This window comes from Bombina bombina, chromosome 7 (assembly GCF_027579735.1).
Source record: "Bombina bombina isolate aBomBom1 chromosome 7, aBomBom1.pri, whole genome shotgun sequence".
Taxonomy (NCBI): Eukaryota; Metazoa; Chordata; class Amphibia; order Anura; family Bombinatoridae; genus Bombina; species Bombina bombina.
In genome coordinates, this window is record NC_069505.1 from 393,089,816 (window position 1) to 393,113,610 (window position 23,795).

The 23,795-nt window shown below is 37.3% G+C and overlaps 1 protein-coding gene across 1 annotated transcript in view; it reads left to right on the forward strand.

Annotated features, from left to right (window-relative positions):
* Positions 1-1,946: 1,946 nt before the first annotated feature.
* The window catches only part of DAG1 (dystroglycan 1), a 60,449-nt gene continuing 38,600 nt past the window's right edge, over positions 1,947-23,795 (forward strand). Inside the window, exon 1 of the mRNA XM_053721125.1 lies at positions 1,947-2,054. The gene's annotated coding sequence lies outside the window, so the exon portion shown is untranslated. The remainder of the gene's footprint in view (positions 2,055-23,795) is intronic.

Genomic DNA, 23,795 nt, shown 5'->3' on the forward strand with positions numbered 1-23,795 from the left:
TCACGCTATTTTTTCTTGAAGAGCATATCTAGGTAGGTAGCGTTCACGTGTGCTTATGGCTGCAGCTTAACATAGTTTAAATCTATTATAAAATACTGCCATATAGTGTTGTAGACAGGTGCATGCTACCTACCTAGGTATGCTGTTCTACAAACGATATCATGAGAACAAAGTTAGTTTGATAATAGACATAAATTAGATTTTTTTTTTTATTATTGCATGCTCTATCTGAATCTTGTAAGAAAATTGTTAGTTTCAACTTCAGAGAGAGACATATTACCGAACAGGAAGTGTCTGATTCTGTGGATCTGGGTCCTGGAACTATATTGTTCATTGGCTGATAGGGACAACTCCCACAAGGATTTTTTTTAAAGGGACAGTCTACACCAGAATTTTTATTGTTTTAAAAGATAGATAATCCCTTTATTACCCATTCCCCAGTTTTGCATAACTAACACAGTTATAATAATATACTTTTAACCTCTGTGATTATCTTGTATCTAAGCCTCTGCAGACTGCCCACTTATATCAGTTCTTTTGACAGACTTGCAGTTTAGCCAATCAGTGCCTGTTCCCAGATAACTTCACGTGCACGAGCACAGTGTTATCTATATGAAATACTGTACTTGAACTAACACCCTCTAGAGGTGAAAAACTGTTAAAATGAATTCTGAAAAGAGGTGGCCTTCAAGGTCTAAGAAATTAGCATATGAACCTCCTAGGTTAAGCTTTCAACTAAGAATACCAAGAGAACAAAGCAAAATTGGTGATAAAAGTAAATTGGAAAATTGTTTAAAATTACATGCTCTATCTGAATCCTGAAAGTTTATTTTGGCCTAGACTGTCCCTTTAAGCAAGTGTACATCAATTTTTCAAAACATAAAGAACTGTAAACCATTTTAAATATTCTTGTTTAGATGGAACAGAAAATATTTAGCACATCATGTTATTCTATGGCTACCTAGAGACAAAATTAACGTGATATGAACCCCAATTTTTTTTTTGGGATTCAGGCAGAACATACCATTTAAAAAAAGTTTGCAATTTACTTATGTGATGAAATTTGCTTTGTTCCCATGATATTCTGTGCTGAAGAGATACCTAGGTAGGCATCTGCAGCACTACATGACAGGAAATAGCGCTACCATCTAGTGGTCTTGGAAAATGGATAATATTCTTGCAAAACTGTTGCCATATAGTGTTCCATGAATGGGCCGGCTCCTAAGCATACATCCCTGCTTTTCAACCAAGAGAACAAGGAAAATTTGATAACAGATGTACATTAGAAAGTGGTTTAAAATCATGTTCTATCTGAATCATGAAAGAAAAATATTTGGGTTTCATATCCCTTTAAATGTGACAACTCTGGACCTAGATTTTTTTTGTGTGTCAGATATGAGAATATATTTTGGGGTTACAGTATAACTTAAAGGGGCAGAAACACCTTGTAATTAAAGACATGTCTAAAGATTTGCAATAAATGTACATGCTTGAAGGTTCAACGTTTTCTGAATACATTAACACCTTGTTTATTGAAATTGTATTGTAATGGTCAAACTCTACCCATCACTTGATTGATGTGTTGGAATCAGTCCTGACCTAACAATGGAGAAGACTAAAATAAAGTGCAGCATTATTGACTAAAATAAAGTGCAGCATCAGGATACAATATTGGTTTCTCCCCAATGACCGTCTGCGAAGATAAAATACCATTGTTTTGCAATGTACCGTAGCTGTAGCAGCCAAGGGGTTAACCGCAGAGACGTACTCAATAACACACAAGTGCGAGATGACGCGTACTAGGACCCAGCAGCGCCTCCGTCTCAGCCAGAGATGGACGTGCCCCCTTGGAAATAGCGCAGGGCAACGCTTATTGGCTAAAGCACTGTGAGGGGCGTGGCTGTTGTTCTACGGAGGAGGAGCGAACCAAGCGGAGAGGGGAGGTTCGGACGATTAGACCCAGAGGAGGGGAGTGAAGGGAGAGAGCGGCGGCCTGTGACAGGAGCTAGGGAGTCTATAGGGTAGAGACCCGGAGACAAGGCCGGGACTGAGTGGTGAGTAAGGCCGGGACGCGGGAGGGTTGGGTGTCTGTATTTATATCTGGTTCCCGCGGGTGAGTGCAGGTATATATATGTGCATTGTAACCTCGTTATGGGCTGCGGGCTGAGTGCATATGCACTGCTTTACCTGCACTCATGCACACCTAGTGCTCGTACCCCCCGAGCACACGGGTACCCACTGGCACTCTGCATTCTATTTCAATTCCAGTGCTGATACATTTTATCCATATGATTTAGTTTATTCGATTATTATTGTTATTGGCAGTTTTCTCACCCATATGTCTGTAAACAGATGGCTGGGTATATACACATAAGTAATATTTTATATATGTGTATGTAAAAGGTTTGTGTATGTATATATATATATATATATGTGTGTGTGTGTGTTACTGTACAATATTAGTGTGTCCTTATATATCACACTGAATAAACACCTGCTGAAAGTACAATGCAATGTGATTATACATAGAAGCATATTTACATATCTGCTTGATTATGTGATAATGTCACCTATCTATACAATACATATTGCTCCCCTGTACACTTGGTAAGGGTGCCCTGCAGTGTACCCTTTTGACACAAGGATATTAGATTCTAGCCCAATAATTTCTGGTCTGAGTCACAGAAGTCCTTTTGCTATACAGACCTGTATGTGTCTGGGGTGCACTAATTTGTGTGTCTGCTTTATTTTGTTATCAAACTTAGCATTGCAGCTCTGTGCCACCCAGGGGGTATAATGCTGCCCTTGAATTTGACAGTTGTACCAGTCATTGTATATCGGTAACCTTTTGTTTTTTATTAAGTAAATGTTTTAAATAACTATTACTCTGACTTCATAGTAATTACAAACTTTCAGATGTAGCACACATTCTGCTCTTATTCTCTCTTTTTGAGCCATAGGACTAATCCTTTTTTTTTTTTTTTTTCTTTTACGCATTTCACGCCTTTCCTATCATTAAAACGCTTGTTTGCAGACTTAAATTAAGTAGATGCAAAGTTGAACTAGCAAGTTAATGATTTAACAGCTCTAGTAATCTTTGAGCAGATTTAATAACTAAAGTAAATCTCAGTAGTCGATCATTACACCAGAGTTTAACAAATCCCAGACACCTATTCTAGAAATGTATTTCTAGATCCTAATAAGTATGATTTTATTCTTTTATGTATACACAATTGATAGGCTCCTATACATGGTTGACTCTTAATATTGTTTGTCACTGTTTTTTTAATATATATATAGGATAAAAAGCACATTGCTAGTCTAATTATATTTTCTGAATAGTATTTCCTATTTAAGCAGGAAATGTCTGTGAAATGATAGTTTTTCTGCCTGCTATTTTTATTTGTAATTTATTATGATTAATCTGCTTATCATGAGTCAAGGTTAACAATTAATACATTTTTTGAATACATTTTTATAATTGTTTTACATCCAGTAATATTTAATTCAGAGATCATATTTTCCATTGCTGCTTAGATATAACTCTGGCATCCAGTGGGTTAATTCTGTTTTGCTTCTACTATGTATTTTTACTCAGTTTAATTTACTTTCTAGATTACACTTGTCTTTGGATATATTAATATATTATGAAGGACAAATTATCTGATTGGGTGGAGAACATGAGACAATCTGTAAAGTAATATGCTACAACAAAAAAAAAAGTTCTCTGGCGGTTTAAAAAAAACATGTCAGTAATGTGCGTTCAGTAATGTGCTGGACTTTGCCTCTAGCTAAAATCTTGCCTGATATGTAAATTGATCTGTTTGATTTTTTTAATCTCCATTCACAGTATATTTTGTTGGGAATTTAAATGTCAGTGTGCATAACATCAAGGCTAGATGATTACATCTAACAAAAATAAGTTTATTTCTATTTATAAATACTTTTTTTTTCTGCTCTTGTTATCTAAAGTGGAAACCAAGGCACTTAACAGTTCTGATTTTATTTTTTCTATACCCCCCTGCTTTAAACTGAAAGAAAGAATATATTGCTATTTGTAAATACATTATAAATGCAAGCAGACATACTAAATACAGATTTGTCACTAAGGCACATTCTAAAGTTATATTGTGTCAGCTGAAAACTGGAAGACCACGTGTAACTGATTTAACCTCTTGTAGCCCAGCAGCATATTGCTCTGCAATGGACTGCATATTTCCTTGGCCCCAAGTGGATTGACATATTGTGTGGCTTTCTCATTAAATGAGATTTGTCACCGAAAGCCGTTAAAAGTCCCCGTCTAACCCTACATTTAATCCCTCTGAAGCGAAGCAGCAGCAGTAGTACTATATGCTGAAATGCATTTTTGCCACCCACTGTCTGCAATATAGGAAATCCCCTGTAACCCTTTTAAATGAATTTTTAGCAACTCACACATAAACAAAATAAAAATGTGTATTATTACATATAGTAACTTCACATGTACCTATCTAGGCTCTAGGATAATCTGCCCTATGAAGTATTTAACATCTCTTAGTATAAAAATAAAAAAATAAAAACTTTTTGAAAAGTAGACATCTATTTCCCTTTGATTTGACTTTTGTTCTATGTGTTTAAAACATTCCACACATTGTTATAAATGTCATTCATCCTTTATCCATATTAAATAGCAATATCTAATGCTGTTTTTATATTGAATTTACTAAAATGACATTAAAGTGCACATACCCCATGCAATGCACTATTTGGAGCGGGCTGGACACATTTGGTGAGCCAGTGACAAACATATGTACCTGTCGCTAGCTAGCTTCAGCAGAGGAGATTAGACAAGGCAAACATGGTTTTAAACCTAAGGAGACTTAGGTTACAACATGGCAACACCCACTGCTTTGTATAAACATAAACTTTACACATTTATTCAGTATTTATACAGCAAATATAATTTAACAAATTCATATGTATTCTGTTATCAGACTAATCTTTGCTGTGAATGCATCTCTATATCTAGCATTTATTTTGTGTTTAATGCCCTCTTATAGCTCTCTAATCTAGTTAGTACTTGTCAATCAAGCGTTTTATTTCCTCTCTACCTTATCAGGACTAATAAAGATAAGAGTACTGTGATGGGGGATGAGTTTTAAAGGCATTTATGGCATCAGACAATGGTCACTACAGAAGGAACTAAAACTCCTCCCAGGTTAAATTCTTCAGTGTATTAGAATGATGTGAAAAGAGACCAGTATCCAGGATATGATACGAAGCAGATTCCTCTGTGGCAGCCAAGGGTTAAATACTTCACTGTCATGTGCTGCTTTGTTTGTAAGTAGGTTTCTGAAGTTGGGACCCTTTTCTGCCAGTGCCTGGTAGCCTGAGCTAGTGCCTTTTGTTCCAAGGTCACAATGCAAGCAGTGCCGGAACTGTGCCCTTTTCTTCATGTAACTTCCTATGGATAAAGTGTACGGTTCTCCCACACTGTACCTAAATAAGAGGTTTAAGATGGGTGTCGGTAAACGCCTGCGCAAGTTTAGCTTCTCAGTTTCACTCACTGCAAATCTAATCTGGTTAAAGGCATAGGAAAGTCAAAATGTAAACTTCCATGATTCAGAAACCGTTTTTTAAAATTCACTCAGATTTCTCTTTTACTCCTCACATACAGTTTTTGGCCAACTTCTGCCGTTTCCACCTTTTTAAAAATATGTCTAAATTTCACACTTCCTTATACAAGACACAGTTAAAATATTAATCCATTCTCTCATCATTTACAGCCTTGAGTATTGCAACTCTATACTCTCCGGCTTCCCTAGTTGCCGTTTATCTCCCTTACAATTCATAATAAATAACTCTGCCAGGCTGATCTTCCTTACACGTCACTCCTCATCTGCTGCACCTCTCTGCCATTCCCTTTACTGTCTTCCTCTTGCCTCTAGGATCAAACACAAAATTCTCACTTTGACATACAAAGTCCTCAACTGCACTGCTCCCCCCCTATATCTCAGACCTTTTCCCCCAGATACTCTCCCTCCCGTCCCCTTTGCTCTATTTATGATCTCCTCCTCTCTTGTTACCTCCTCACATTCTCATCTACAGGACTTCTCCAGACTGGCTCCTATTTTGTAGAACTCTCTGCCTCGTTCCACAAGACTCTTCCCCTAGTTTTGAAAGCTTCAAACATTTTAAGACTCTACTGTTCAGGGATGCATAAAACATACAGTAACTTTTTTTTTTACAGCCTCTTTTCCTCTCCTTCTTTGTTATCCCTTTGACCCCTTGGTGTGTAAGCCTATGAGCCCAGGTGTTAGTACATCACCTTCATGAGATCTGATTTACAACAGTGCAACTCTTGGCAATACCCTTTACCCACTTGTTCCCTTGCATATCATACCTCTGTTTTTTTGCTGCTGAATCTGTTGGCGCTCTACCATTAACCGATTTGATGTTTCTTAACAAATTGAAATGTCTGATTGCAGCTTCACAAGTTCAGACAGACCACCCGTCAGTCTGTGGTAGGGTAGTAGCAACAAACACTGTGGGGGCTATCCTACGAACTAGATAAGTTTATACTGTTAGGTAAGGTCGGGCAGACTTGCTGGGCCTATGGCTCTTATCTGCCGTCAATATCTATGTTTCTATCAGTCTGCAATTGCCATTTGATGCAGCAACACTTAGCAAAATTTAAGATTGAGCAAGAGTGCTCTTGTGCACTCCATCCCCTTGCTCTTGTGTAAACATTCACAAATGAGTACAGTTAAATTTTGTATTTACACAGTATGGTCTCAGAAGGTGCGAACAGAGCTTCATCATTTTCTACCTTGTATCCTTTGTCGAAACTTTGCTCTTCTCTGAGAACATACTAAGGTAGGCTCAGGGGCATACATTGTTGCAAGCACTGCTACCATACAGTGCTTTAAGACATACACATAGCTGAGCCTGCCTCAGAATGCTCTTCTTGTTGGATACTTTGTTGAAACTTTGCACCTTTCAAAGACAGAGGTATATTGTTCTATCTGAATCCAGTTTAATTTTGACTTCCCCGTCCCTTTGCATTCTTTAACCCCTATGCTCCTAAAGGACCGTAAGGCGGTGTGCATTCATTTTCATTAACATTTATGCTTAATAATCTACCATTCTGTTTATAGTTCTTTTCTAAATGCTCCTTGCAACAATGGGGCTAACTGAAAGTCCAAATAGTTAAACTTCATGGAACATAAGTGAATGGGACAAATTACCACAAACTCTACCGTAGAGTGAGGACAGATCATGTCTGGCAAATCAGGGTATGGGATTGTTTATAAATGGGGCTGGTAATGGCAGTTATTTCCTTGCAGCAGGTGGTTATGCGCAGGGTATGGTTAGAGAATTGCCTATTTGTATTTCCCTGTAATACTTATTTTCTCATTTCCAGACATGCTGATAGATCAGGTACATCTGCTCTCATTTGTAGATTAACGTTAAAGTAACTTTTGTTGAATTATTTATATTTTTAATTAAAGGGACAGTCAAGTCCAAAAAAAAAGTTCATGTTTCAAATAGGGCATGTAATTTTAAACAACTTTCCAATTGACTTTTATCACCGATTTTTGCTTTGTTCTCTTGGTATTCTTAGTTGAAAGCTAAATAGAGGAGGTTCACATGCTAATTTCTTAGACTTTGGAGGCTGCCTCTAATCTAAATGCATTTTGATAGTTTTTCACCACTAGAGGGCATTAGTTCATGTGTTTCATATAGATAACATTGAGCTCATGCATGTGAATTTACCATGGAGACAGCTCTGGCTAAAATGCAAGTCTGTCAACTAAAATAAGGGGGCAGTCTGCTGAGTTTTAGATACAAGGTAATTACAGAGGTAAAACGTGTATAATTATAACTGTGTTGGTTATACAAAACTGGGGAATTGGTAAGAAAGGGATTATCTATCTTTTAAAACAACAATAATTCTGGTGTTGTGTCCCTTTAATATGGTTACAAAAGTGATCTTTCCATAAAACAAGCTTTCTCAGGAAATGGGAGCATACATAGACTGTTGCCTAAAAAGGATATTTAATTATTAAAGCTACCTAACTCCAGAGGTGCATAGGTTTTATTTGAGAGTTTAGGGCCTTCATGGAATGTGATAAACCAGCCATACAATTATTGCTCCAACAAATGATGTACTAAATTCAGACACGACTGGGATAGACGGATCACAGTCCCCAGCTTCCAAGAAACATTACTGTCTGAATATGTAGAATAATACCAAAAAAAAAGTAGCCAGAATTAAACATTTAGGAACCACAGCTCCTTAGTTTTATCAATGAAGAGCAGTTCTTTTGAAAATGTGTTCCTGCAGGAGCTTTGAATACAATTAACTTTTATCAGCATGCTCTCTAAGTGCATAGTCCCTTTTTGTAAAAATAAGTTTACAGCTTACAGATAAAACTGTTAGTACAATTTTTGTTTAGTAGGCAAATTTGAAAAATAAAATTGGTTAGATTAACGCATTGTATGTTGCATTTAATCTTCAATAAGCCAAGCTCCACACGCTACTTGCCTTATTTGGTGGAGCCAATCAGGACTCGTTACTGGAATAGCTCAGGTTAGCCACTGTGACAATGTGTTTTACAGTTTCTTTTCTGATAATCTCTGCTAAAGCCAATTCGGGGCATTATATATGGCAGGATTAGCCTTGTGAAGACATCAATTACAGAAAATAGGGTGAATAACATTTTTATTACAAAGACGTCTTTAATTTACTTAAATGCTGTTTTTAATATAAAATCTTTATTTGTGCACATTGCCAGCTGTAGAGCCCTCAGCCGTATGACACGAGGCATTCAAGCGCAGCCACCAGTCAGCAGTAGCTCCCAGTAGGGAATTGGTGCTCATCAGCCTACCTGGGTATGCTTTTTAACAAAGGACATGAAAAGAACAAAGAAATTCATAATAGACGTCAATTGGATATATATATATATATATATATATATATATATATATATATATATATATATATATATATATATATATATATATATATATATATATATAATATATATATACAAACACACACACACCAGTAGAATTATATAGTTAACAAGTGCATATTAAAAAGACAATGATTTAACACCTACTCTGAATTTCAAATAAGAAGTGGATTTTTTTTTTTTCTTCTGAGAAATTTATTTTTTCTCCCATTTGCCGGCCCCCTGTATCATGTGACAGACGTCAGCCAATCACAGGCTAGTATACATATACACTGTCAGCTTCTGCACATGCTCAGTAGGAAAAAAAGTGTCTTAAAACTGCTGCTCCATTTGAATCATATACGTTTATTTTGACTTGAATGTCCCTTTAAATACAAAAACATCCTTATAATGATCTGTTTGTCTTCTGATTGTGTTAGTCTGTTCTGGGCTGTACAACCCTAGATTCTTTCCATGCTGCCTGGTGCCTCATCACACACAAAGTACTATTTGATTTCTTGCATCGGGAGTGGGTTTTGGAATTTATGGGAAACTTCCAAGAGTCCTGGCACACCCCTCATAAATACAAACCCAAAGCTTAGCTGGGGTGTGTATGGTGGGCGTACAACTGCTTCACACATAAAACTATGAAGATGGTGATGCTCTGGATAAGTTTGGGCAATTTTTTTTATTTATTTAAAGGGACGTGAAATTCAGAAAATTGTGCGGTTAATTATCTGCTAAATCACCTGCATTAAACTTAAATTCATGTTAAGTAATAAAATGACTCAGAAAATTGTTTGTGCACTGAACCTCAGTGACACGGATGTGTACGATAGGCTGAGGTTGTATAGCTGTTAGCAACGGCAGATAGGTAAGATATTTTTACTGGTCACATGACTTATTTATTATCTATTGACTTGCAGTTAGTACTCTGTGCTAAATCTTAAATAACTCCTCGGGCGTTAACACAATGTTATCTATATGGCCCACATGAACTAGCAGTCTCCTGTTGTGAAAGGCAAATATAAAAGCATGTGATAAGAGGCTGTCTATAGTGGCTTAGAAATGGGCAGAAATTAATATAACAATGTTGGTTGTGCAAAGCTGGGGAATGATTAGTAAAGGGATTATCTATCTTTTAAAACAATAACAATTTTAGTGTAGAAGGTCCCTTTAAAGGACCAGTAAATGCAGTAGATTTGCATAAACACATGTATGATAAGACAATGTAATAGCATTTAGTGGGAACTTCTAAGTAGTAGATTTTTTTTTTTTTTTTTCTGACATATTTCAGTTATGTCTATTTCCAATCGCCCTGTATCACATGACAGCCACCAGCCAATCACAAATGCATATACTGTGTTCTGTGAATTCTTGCACATGCTCAGTAGAAGCTGGTGACTCAAAGTGTAAATGTAAAAGAGACTGTGCATATTTTGTTATTGGAAACTGGTTTAAAATTGCTGCTCTTTATTTTTAATCATTTAAGTTTAATTTTGACTTGAGTATCCCTTTAAAGGACAGTGCAAGAAAAAAAAACTCTGCTCTGAGAAAAGTGTTGTTGTTACACAAATGTCTTAGTCCAACATAATGTTTAAAGGGGCATGAACCCCCCTTTTTTTCCCCTCAAGATTTAAACAACTTTTCAGTTCACTTCTATTATCCTATGTTGAAGTAACAGCAATGCACCACTGGGAGCTAGCTGAACACATCAGTAAGCCAATGCAACTACCAATCAGCTGCTAGCTCCCAGTTTATGAGCCTACCTAGGTATCCTTTTCAGCAAAGAGAGCTAAGCAAACTAGATACTAGAAGTATATTGGAAAGTGGATTTAAATTGTATAATCTATCTGTATCACAAAAGTAAAATGTGGGGTTTCATGTCCCTTTAACTCCCACTATGAACTTTGTAAGGCCTGTGAATTGGGATCAATTTACATGTGGCTCCTAAAAGTGTACAGGTGACACCTAAGTTTGATATAAAGTTGCCAACTCCTGACCATGGCAGGATGAACTTGGGTAGTAGCTTAGAAAAAAAGACTCAGGAAAATACTCTGCTTTCGGGGTGAAGAATTGACAATTGCACCTCTACTGCTTTTGTTGAATATGCAACTCTTGGAAGTTTCCCATAAATTCAAAAACCCACTCCTGATGCAAGCAATCAAACCGTAATTTGTGTGTGATGAGGCAGCATGGAAAAAAATAGGATTGTAAATGAAATCTTACAGTACAACGTCCCCTTTAAAACAAATTCTTCATTTTCTGGGACTGTGAATTTCAGAACATTTACCAATACTAATTAAATTTGCCCCAACATGCATTGCTGGCCTTCCCTGCCAAGGGTACACTTCATATAACTATATCCAGGGCATTTGTTTTAAATCCTCGTGAAACGCGTATGAAATATTTACTTTCTCAAGGTTACGGAGCTTATCATGAGAGTTAGGTCTTGGGTAGGTAGAAAGGCACTGCAGAGCTACAGATGTAATCTGATTTATTACACTTTATTTCCCTTTCTAATAAGAAGGGCCTGGTTCTTATCACTTAAACCTCATCTTATTAAGAGAGCTTTGACTAGCAAAATCCTTCACAAAGGTGATCTCATCATTTCTCTGATGAAGCTGCAATTAACCCCAGAATCATGGGCTATATTACTCTTATTGCAAGCGCTTCACTGTGCGGGATGGCACACGCTGTCACATTATTGGCATTTTTAATTAATTGTAAATGAAAAGGATTTTGACTTATTTTCTAGTTTGATAAAGCTGTGTTGTCCAATCTTGCCTGTGTTGTCAAATCTTACAATATATTCACAGCATTATTTATTTTCTGATTATATATATATATATATATATATATATATATATATATATAATCTGACTGTATAAAAAAAAAGTACCAGAATCTTTGAGTGCATTGTTGATTTATGGTTTACCTTCATCTAAATAATAGCTATAGGAACGCTGCCAGTGCAGATATAGTCTTTGCAGGAATAGTAATAATAGAATTTGTTTAAAGGGACATTGTACACTATATTTTTCTTTGCATAAATGTTTTGTAGATTATGTATTTATATAGCCCATCTGGGAGTGTTTTTGTAATAATGTATAGTTTTGCTTATTTTATAATAACATTGGGCTGATTATCAGACTCCTAACCAAGCCCCAAAGTATCAGATGTAGACAGAAGTCTACAGATTCCTGCTTGCTCCTGTTTGTGTAAGGGGTCTTTTCATGTGCATGGGATTGGGGGAGGATTTGCTCTTTTTGCTTTCCCAGCCTCTTTCACTGGGTGTCCCAGCCTAACCTCTTCAACAGTGTTAAACTGGGATCTTTTAATATAAAGTTTTCAACAGGTTTTTACTAGATGTTTATACCAGTGTTTGTTAATTTTCAGTTGTTCTCTCAGAGGATTGGGCTTTAATATCCAGGCAAAGACTAGAAAATGAAGCATTTGTGTGTATATAGAAAGTGGTATGATACAGAGGTCCAATGCACCTGCAGGCTCAGCTCATTTTAAAGAGTTGAGTCAAAGAAGAAAGCCTGCTATTTCATATGCAGAAATAGACCTAAATTAACACTATATATATATATATATATATATATATATATATATATATATATATATATATATATATATATATATATATATATATATATATATATATATATATATATACACTCTGCTGCTGATATAACAAGTTATGGGCAACAAATCTTAAAGTACACTTTTCTTTTAACACCCATACAAAAGATGACCAATGTGGGTGCCAGAAGCCTTTATATTGCAAGATCGCAAGTGCACGCACAGTATAAACACAGAATTCCTTTTGCTTTGTGCAGAGAAATTAATATAAAAAAATGAAGCCAGTAACATTGGTTGGATTCCCTGCGTACACAAGGGCAGTTTGCAGTAATTATATTTTCATTTGAATGCAAAAAAATGTAGGTTGAACAGTCTGCTTGTTCTCTAGATAATGCTGACCGGATCAGATGCGTCTTATGTTTTAGATGAGTTCTACGCTTTTAGAAAAAGTGCTTATTTATGGTGCAGTAGTTCAGGGAGAATTTCCTTGATTAGGGCTTTGGTTTTAAAGGGATAGTAAACCCCAAAATGTTATTTTATGATTCAGATAGAACATACAACTTTCCAATTTAATTCGATTATCAAATTTTTTTCATTCTCTTGTTATCCATTGCTGAAGGGACAACATTGCACTACTGACAGGAAGCTGAAAATATCTGTTTAGCCAATCACAAGAGACAAATATGTGCAGGCACCAATTAGCAGCAGCTCCCACTAGTGTATGATGTGTGCGTATTTATTTTTTTAACAAGGGATACTTAGAGAACGAAGCACATTTGAAAATAGAAGTGAATTTAAAGGTGTCTTAAAATGACCCGCTCTATCTGAATCATCCAAGTTTAATTTTGACTTTCCTATCCCTTTAAGCATTTTATTACATTTTCAATTAGGGCTTGTAAGTTAAAGGGACAGTCTAGTCAAAATTAAACTTTCATGTTTCAGAGAGGGCATGCAATTTTAAACAACTTTCCAATTCACTTTATTCATCAATTTTGTTTTGTTCTCTTGTTATTCCTAATTGAAAGCTAAACCTAGGTAGGTTCATATGCTAATTTCTTAGACCTTAAAGGCCGCCTCTTATCAATGCATTTCCAAATAGATAACTTTGTGCTCACGTCTGTCAAAAGAACTGAAATAAGGGTGCAGTCTGCAGAAGCTTAGATACAAGGTAATCACAGAGGTTAAAAGTGTATTAATATAACAGTGTTGGTTATGCAAAACTGGGGAAAGGGTAATAAAGGAATTATCTATCTTTTTAAGCAATACAAATTCTGATGTAGGCTGTCCCTTTAACGTTATAGGTATTGGCAATTAGTGACTACCAAGTTGACATACTCAGTAGTTAAATACCAGGAAAAAGTTCCAAATGTGGGAGCTAGACCGTAAATATAGTGGCCACAAATTTCAGTTTTCATATCATGGGCTTGCATACCTAGGGGGGCAGCTGTCCAGTATTAAACTGGACAGTTCCAGTACATCCTTTCCATGATATAGAATTATGCGGTATAAAAAAAAAAAGTGGCATGGTTCTGTGTGTTAGTGACAGAGGGTAAAAAACTAAAGCTTTTGGGGAATGGCAGTTGTGACTCACTATCCCTTATGCCTAGTTACCTGCAGGACGTCTAGTATTTTTTTTGAAGATTACTTATATAGGGTTATCTGCAGACACATATAGATTCTTTTAATTGTTTATTATTATTTATTTTTTTCCTTCTTCAGTGACTTATCCTTTAACTGCCAGAAACATAAAGAAGTGAGATGACCTCTCAGTAAGCTGATGTGGCTCCTGCAAGTGCGAGTATTGTGTTATGAGTTGTGCAAAGCATGATGGAAGCTGTAGTTTTGAGGCTTTCATGAGAACTTATCATGCTGTGCGGAATACATATCACAAAGCCACAGATAAGCCAGCTTTTTAAGGGAGCGTATGGCAGTATGTAAATTTGTGGGCGTGGGGAGCAAATCAGGGCTTACAAACCTTGGAGGTGGATACAAAATTGGAGGAACCCTGGTACTGTGTATGTCAAGCTCTGTAACCATTAATTTCAAGTCCTGTTGCATTTTGTTGGGATGGAAAACAAACTGGTTGTTGTTGCAATGTTTTGCCTTTTGCAGGGATAAAGATGCCACTCATGTAGACAGGTGCAATGCTTTTATGAAAAAGGAGAGGTGCTCAGTTGGATGGGATTTGAGCTTTCCCCTTCTCCCACGCTTTATTTCTTTAGGGGAACATGATAAAAATATATGTAACTGCACAATAAAGTTCAGGTTTGCTCTTTATTCTTTTTTGGAATCTCAGGAACTGGCTACAGCCCACGATGCTAGTAGCCAGGGCAGATTTCCGGCCATGCGTTTGCTGCCTCTTTTATGCGTTTGTGCAGCATGATGGCTGCAGCCTGTTACACGTTGTGCATAATGATCACAAGCAGTGGGGTTTTTTATGGTTTCAGTATCCCATCCATGGAATGTGCAAACAGCTGTGATTGGCTCATCTGGTGACCAGATTACACATTATCACTGTTTGCTGATTATATGGAAATGAGAGTTGATAAAGACTAATTTGTGCTGCTGAAAATCTGTCCCTAAACCTGCTCTAATACATGTCTACAGGAACAGACCAGCGTGGGAGTGATATGGTTAATTTGCTAAAATTAATCATGATACCAAGAGAACGAAGAAAAATTTGATAATAGGAGTACATTAGAAAGTTGCTTTAAATTGCCTGCTCTATCGGAATCATCATGAAAAATTAATTTTGACTAGACTATCCCTTTAACCCCGTGTGTGCGAACGCTGGCTATGAGCCGTCGCAGTGTTTCCCACTCTGGTGCTAATGACGGCTCAGAGCCGTCGCTAGCACTCTCCCACCTTGAGGGAGATCTGGGGGCTCCCACCCGCTCCTACCCCGGCGATCGGGCCTGCATAGTGACAGGCATTCACGTTATGCGAGGTGACGTCACACGCAATGACGTGATGACGTCACTACGCAACTTTTTATAATTATAGGAGCAGGGGGCATGCTGCTTAGAAGAGTGTATCTCAGACATCTAAGCAGCTACAGACCCCCAAGACCCACTGTTGGAAAGGTAATCTCATAACCTTTCCAACAGTGTAAGAGGGGATCTGAAGGAGGAAAAAAAAAACGTAAAAAAAAACAACAAAACTTAAAACCGCTTAGCACTTAAAGGGTTAAAGCAGACATCCTCAAACCTGGCCCTCCAGAGGATTTGGAACTACAGTTCGCATGATGCTCAACCAGCTTTTATGCTGGCTGAGCATCATGGGAAATGTAGTTCCAAAACCATTGGAGGGCCAAGTTTGTGGATGTCTGCTTTAAAGCCACCACTGCTATTGGGTACATTTGATAATATAGGTCTTTTTTTATTATTATTATTTTAATTTGCGCACACTGAACAATAAAAGCTGAATTTTGGCTTCCGTGTGTCTTTAACAAAACATTCCATTTCACACTCTGGGGGGCGGCGCACTACCTTGTCACTTCTCACATACACGTAAAGCTTTACATCAAACGGACAACACAACCTGCTAAAGCTATTGCCTTGTGGGAGAGCCGGTGAGACGTTCACCACTGTTTTGTGGATCATCCCTAAGGGTTATTTAGAGGCCATACACAGATTGGGCACTATTGTGCAAAGCTGGCTGCCAGTCTTGCATGTTGTTCTAAATATATATACCTGCCTCGTAAATATTAAAGGGACATTAAACACTAAATAAATGCTAGATAGAATGATGCATTTAAAGAAAACATTAGTCTGAGAATAACATGTAGATGTATTTTTTAAAGTTTAATTAGCTGTTTAAATATTGACAAAATAAGTGTAAAGTTAGAGTCTATAAAGCGATAGGAGCTGCCATGTTGTAACTTAGGTTACCTTCTCTGCTGTGGCCAATTAGAGACAGTTATACATAGGTCATTAGAGTGAGCAGCCAATGGCTGTGTGGAATATAACCGTGTTAGTTTAACTATCTCCTATTGTACACAGCCTTGTTTGCACACACTTTTTATTACCCGATTTATATTTTAATGCTAATTGTCCTTAGCAGAAGAGACAGATAAGGGAAAACCTAGGTTCCAACATGGCGGCACCCCTTATTAATAGAAACAAAACCATTTACATTTATCCTCAGATCAGCAATGTTAAACTGCCATTTTGTTAGATAAACTACAAGGCTTTGATATTGCAGAACAGTTAGAATTGACGTGCCTGGACAGAGGTTACCTCCTATGTGTGTGTGACCTGCATTAGTACTTCTAGAACAAATGTGTCTTTGTACCAAACTTTGTGAATTTTGAGAAGCATATTCGTGCTTGTCCTACACTCCGCTGCCTAGCAGAGCCAATAAAGTAAATTATGTTACCAAGGATTTGTTCAAAATGCTACAAATTACTTAAAGGGACACTCAAGTCAAAATAAACTTTTTTATGATTCAGAAAGAATATGCAGTTTTAAGACACTTTCCAATTTCTATTATCTAATTTTACAGTTTTTTTTTTTTTTTTTTTTTTTTTTCCACGCTTTTTAGTGAACTTAATCCTACTGAGCATGTGCACAAGCTCACAGGGTATACATATACTAATCTGTGATTGGCTGATGTCTGTCACATGATACAGGGGGCTAGAAAATGGCATAAAAAAATTTAATTTGTTAAAAAATATATCTACTGCTTATTTTAAATTTAGAGTAAGTGCTATTGCATTGTCTTTTTATTATGTACTTCAGGGCTCGACAAACCTGGGAGCCACTGGCTCCTAGAATTTTACCCCTGGCTCCTAACTTTTTGGGTTATTCTCCATATATCTATATACAAATCCTAAATATTCTTACTGGCTCCTAATTTTTGAACATATTTGTCAAGCACTGATTGTACTTGTTAATTATGTAATTCTACTGCATTGAATGGTCATTTAAAGGACCAGTAAATACAGTAAAATGCATGATAAAAAGACAATGCAATAGCACTTAGTCTGAACTTCAAATGAGTAGTAGATTTTATTTCTGACAAAAAGTTATGTCTATTTCCACTCCCCCTGTATCATGTGACAGCCATCAGCCAATCACAAATGCATATAGGTATATTCTGTGAATTCTTGCACATGCTCAGTAGTAGTTGGAGACTCAAAGTGTAAATATATAAAGGCTGTGCACATTTTGTTAATGGAAGTAAATTGTAAAGTTGTTTAAAATGGCTGCTCTAGCTGAATCATGAAAGTTTAATTTTTGAGTTGTGTCCCTTTAAATTTAGCTATATGGTTAGTAGCATTTGAAAGTTAATGAATTTGCTCTCTAGATAACGACGTTCAAGCACAGATGTTACACAAAAGCAATAGGTGTTTTTGATGTCCCTTCAGTACTACCCAACATCCTATTGGCTCACCCAAGCAGAACAGTACCCAGCATCCCATTGGGTTACACAAACAGAACGGTACCAGCACCCCATTGGGTTACACAAACAGAACGGTACCCAGCACCCCATTGGGTTACACAAAAAGAATGGTACCCAGCACCCCATTGGGTTACACAAACAGAACGGTACCCAGCACCCCATTGGGTTACACAAACAGAACGGTACCCAGCACCCCATTGGGTTACACAAACAGAACGGTACCCAGCACCCCATTGGGTTACACAAACAGAACGGTACCCAGCACCCCATTGGGTTACACAAACAGAACGGTACCCAGCACCCCATTGGGTTACACAAACAGAACGGTACCCAGCACCCCATTGGGTTACACAAACAGAACGGTACCCAGCACCCCATTGGGTTACACAAACAGAACGGTACCCAGCACCCCATTGGGTTACACAAACAGAACGGTACCCAGCACCCCATTGGGTTACACAAACAGAACGGTACCCAGCACCCCATTGGGTTACACAAACAGAACGGTACCCAGCACCCCATTGGGTTACACAAACAGAACGGTACCCAGCACCCCATTGGGTTACACAAACAGAACGGTACCCAGCACCCCATTGGGTTACACAAACAGAACGGTACCCAGCACCAAGCACCTCATTGGGTTACACAAACAGAACAGAACAGTACCCAGCACCTCATTGGGTTACACAAACAGAACCACCAGATAATAAGGTCTAATTATGCGATGGCTTTGAAAGGGTAAAACCAGTTTCCGGAAGCTACATTTCCTTGAGACTGCTTGGTGCCACCTCGCTGCGTTGATATTTACCCAGTAAGGAATTGTGCTCTGAAGCAAACTGCTTCTAATCTGACCCTGTAAAGTAAATGTTAATATTGCTGCTCTGCTATTCAGAACAGCGTTAGGCACTTCGGGAATTACACTCCCTCTGCATGCGATGAACACGGCGCAGGAATGCCCAGCGCGACAGAGGCTGATGCTGGGTTGCGCTTTATGTATTGGATTACAGCTTCTTTCTGAATTATTTTTTTATTTTATTTTTTTCCTGGCAGAATCCTTCTGGTCTCTAAGGAAATCACAGCTCACCAAATGCCTGACTTGCTTCTTGCAAATTACATAGAAGGAACAGGCTGGAAGAACTATGCATAACATAGATTAAATTATGATTGTATTAAAGGGACACAGATGAACGTAAAACACTAAATATGAATTTCTCATAAAACCCTTTAAAGGACATGAAAGACCAAATTAAAGTCTTGAGTTTGTCCTCTGTATTCTTTGTTGAAAAGCATATCTAGTTAGGCTTAGGAGTACTAATGCACTACTGGGAACTAGCTGGGTATTTTTGGCTACACACATGCCTCTTGTCATTGGCTCATCAGATGTATTTTTGCCAAAATAAAGCTTCCAAATCATTTCAACCTTAAAGGGACATTCTACTTTTTTTGTTTGTTTAAAAAGATAGATAATGCCTTTTCATTACCCATTATCCAGCTTTGCACCACTAAGATTGTTATATTAAAGGGACACTGAACCCAAATTTTTTCTTTTGTGATTCAGGTAGAGCGTGCAATTTTAAGCAACTTTCTAATTTACTCCTATTATCAAATGTTCTTCATTCTCTTAATATTTTTATTTGAAAAGCAAGAATGTAAGTTTAGATGCCGGCCCATTTTTGATGAACAACCTGGGTTGTCCTTGCTGATTGGTGGATACATTCATCCACCAATAAACAAGTGCTGTCCAGGGTCTGGACTTTCTTTTTTAAATAAAGATAACAAGAGAATGAAGAAAAATTGATAAAAGGAGTAAATTATAAAGTTGCTTAAAATCGCATGCTCTATCTGAATCACGAAAGACAAATTTTGGGTTCAGTGTCCCTTTAATGTACTTTATAACCTCTAAATCTCTGCCTCTGTGCATTTTATCAGCCAGACAGTGCTAGTTCATGTGTGCCATATAGATAAACATTATGCTCACTCCCCTGGAGTTGTACAAAAAATAGCACTCATTGGTTGAAATGCAAGTTTGTATGCCTCTTTTCATTGGCTCACCCAATGTGTTCAGCGAGCTCCCAGTAGGACATTCATGCTCCTTCAACAAAGGATACCAAGAGATTGAAACAACTTTGCCTCAAATGATTTGATCTGTCTGAATCATAAAGGAAAAATGGTGGGCTTTTTGTCTGTGGCTAAAATGATGCTCAGTAAATATCCTAAATTTATGTTTTATTGATTTGTTTTTCTTTGTAAGTAGCCCCTTCTTTTCTTTCCTTCTGGTGGCTTCTGGAATAGAACAAACTCCTTTCCTCGGGGGTCTGATCTCATACTGCAGGCATCTAACATGCACCTGTTTCTGTCAAGTTGACAGTACTTGTTTCACACGCACAGCCAGAAGAGGTATGTATTCCCTAATGCAGACAGACATATATCTGGATCTTCCTCCCCGCAGGATGTGCGCTCTTTCTTGCAGATAAAGTTCCTGTAGAGCGTAGTTAAGAGCTTGAATTTCGTCTCTCTGCATTGGTTGGTCGCTTATATGAGGGAGATGCAATTACCTCTAAAACTTAACGTATGCACTTCGTTTATCTGCCTGTCTGCTGTAATAAACCAGTACATGCTTCTTAGATTATATGGGGGGGGGGGGGGGTCAGTATGGTTCTGTGTTTTATGTCTGCGAAACCCAATTAAAGGAGCAGGCTCACACAATTACTGGAGGAAGCTTTAAGCAGCCGCCGACCTTTGTATCAAGCAATGCATTTTAATAGCCTGCGTTCTAAATATAGCATTGTAATGTTCAGTTTTAGTGCTGGCTATCTGTGAGTAAGATGGTGTTTTTTTTTGTTTGTTTTTTTTTTTATAATTTTATTTTAAGGTTAACCTACGTCTTTTACTAATTAGTATCTTGGCGTTTTTTGCTTCCTGTGGTATTTCTAAGATAATGGGAAATTTTTACAAACCCACCTGGTGTGAAAAATATCCGTACTTCGTATTGGTCCGTGTTAAAATAAGAGCGTGGGTTCTGGGAATCTAGAATGGGCAGTCTATAATTACTATTTTTTATGTCTTAACTGTAACACTAGGAATGGAATATGCCCTATTTTGAGCATCAGTCTGGAGATTAGCTGAGATGTCAGACCACAGAGTTGTGGCTAAACTTAGACGTCCACGGCATAAACAGTGTATCTAAAGTCTCTGATTTAAAGCGATTCGTCATCCCTTGCTTATCGGTAAATGGATTTTGTACGTTTTTTAGATTAGTAAGATAAAGATCATTTTAAAAGATAGTCTATTTGAGCATGTTTGTTTAAATAGATAATCCCTTTATTACCCATTCCCCAGTTTTGCATAACCAACACGTTATATTAATATACTTTTTACCTCTGTGATTACCTTGTATCTAAGCCTCTGCATACTGCCCCCTTATTTCAGTACTTTTGACAGACTTGCATTTTAGTCAATTAGTGCTGACTCAACACCACAGAAGTGAGCACAATGTTATTTATGACGCACCTGAACTAAGGGGTCGATTTATCAAGCTGATGCGGAGCTCACCTCTGCCAGGTCTGAATTCCACTGCCGGAATTCAGCTTTGCACGAGCGCTATTTTGCGCTTGCATGCAATCCTGCCTGCGCACAGCCAATCACGTGCGGGCTGGAGCCTGCCGAACGGGTTGACAAATCGACCCCTAACTGTGAAAAACTGTCAAAATGCACTGAGATAAGAGGCAGCCTTTAACGGCTTTGTAATCAGTTTGAGCCTACCAAGGTTTAGCTTTAAACAAAATACCAAGACAGCAAAGCAAATTTAATGATAAAAGTAAATTTATCACAGATTTGTACGTACACAAGCTATAAACCCTTGCATATGCTTAGGAGTTTGTGCGTAATGACTGTGCACAATCCACTGAGAGCGCAACTCTATCGTCTGCCTGCGCTAGCTGCGTTACAGAGAAAGGCTTCTTTATTGCTGCGGAATCTCTTGGTGCTCTACAAATAACTGATGATGATGATGATAATAATAATGTAACGCTCCAACTAAAGAATAAAACACTTTTCCACTATATGATGTGTGAGAAAACTGAAGTAAATGCAAAGGACATTGTTGGGAAACCAATGCCTTATTGTGACCTAGACTTGGGCACACTCCTAAGAACACGCTCTTCAACAAAGGATGACAAAGAACAAAAAAGATTTAATAGACAAATGTATAATTCTGACAGTATACACAAATTTGTATATATCTGTATGTATGTAGATACTACTATAAAGAAGAATATGCACATATACTGACCTACAAATCCAGTTTAAAACCTTTTTAAAAACTTACTTAGAAGCTCCCAGTTTAGCACTGTTGGTGAGTTTAGGCTGGGACACCCAGTGAAAGGGGCTGGCTAAATAAAAAGAGCAGATCCTCCCCCCTTCCCTGTATATAATAGACAGGAGTCTGTAGACATCTGTATACATCTGACACTGTGGGGCTTGGTTAGGAGTCTGAAAATCAGCACAATGTTATTAAAAAAAATAAATAAGCAAAACTATACATTGTTACATAAACACTACCACATGGGCTATATAAATGCATCATCTACAAAACATTTATGCAAAGAAAAATCTAGTGTACAGTGTCCATGTTAAGAGAGTGCATCTACCTGAGTGCCCCATCAAGTGAGTAAATAAGTTATTAATCTGCACTCCAGAGGTTCATTCTCCATTATTAACTGCTTCTCAGTATTTCTGTGGCTGTTCAGGTAAAAAGCTCTTAAAGGGACACTGAACCCAATTTTTTTTTCGTTTGTGATTCAGATAGAGCATGCAATTTTAAGCAACTTTCTAATGTACTCCTATTATCAATTTTTCTTCGTTCTCTTTATCTTTATTTGAAAAAAAAAGGCATCTACGCTCTTTATTTTATTTTTGGTTCAGACACTGGACAGCATTTGTTTGGTGGATAAATTCACCCATCAAAAATCAGCAAGAACAACCCGGGTTGTTCACCAAAAAAATGGGCCGGTATCTAAACTTACATTCTTGCATCTCAAATAAAGATACCAAGAGAATGAAGAAAATTTGATAATAGGAGTAAATTAGAAAGTTGCTTAAAATTTCATGCTCTATCTGAATCACGAAAGAAAAAATTTGGGTTCAGTGTCCCTTCTTAAGTCCTCATAAACCTGTACCCTGAGGGGTACAGGTATATGATTTAATTTTTTTTCTAATAATTCAATTAGAATTTCTAAATTCCCTACCACATGAACTATTGCACTTCTGAATAGTATTTGTTACATTCAAAATTTCGAATGAGGATATTCGATTTTATTATGAACATTCAAAGCTAAAGTAACATTCGATTACCAAAATTTAATGTATTTCATTCTTATTATTAGATTGTCCACAGGACTATTCGTTCTACCAAACTAATTACATTTTCAGCACATTCGCCCTTTCCTACCAATGACAAGGCATATATATATGTACCCACCAATCACCAGCTTGCTTCCTGTAGGGCATTGCTGCGCCTGACCCTACCTAGGTATGCTTTTTTACAAAGGGTACAAGAGTACAAAGTAGATATGATAATAGAAGTACATTAAAATGTTTCTTTCTTAAAATTGCAAGTTTAGAAGGGATATGAAAGTCTAAATTAAAGCTTAAAGAGACATTAAACACTAAATAAATGCTAGATAGAATGATGCATTCAAAGAAAAGATTAGTCTGAGAATAACATGTAGATGTGTTTTATAAAGTTTAATTCGCTGTTTAAATATTGACAAAATAAGTGTAACGTTTTAGTGTCTATAAAACAATGGGAGCTGCCATGTTGTAACTTAGGTTACCTTCTCTGCTGTGGCCAATTAGAGACAGTTAGAA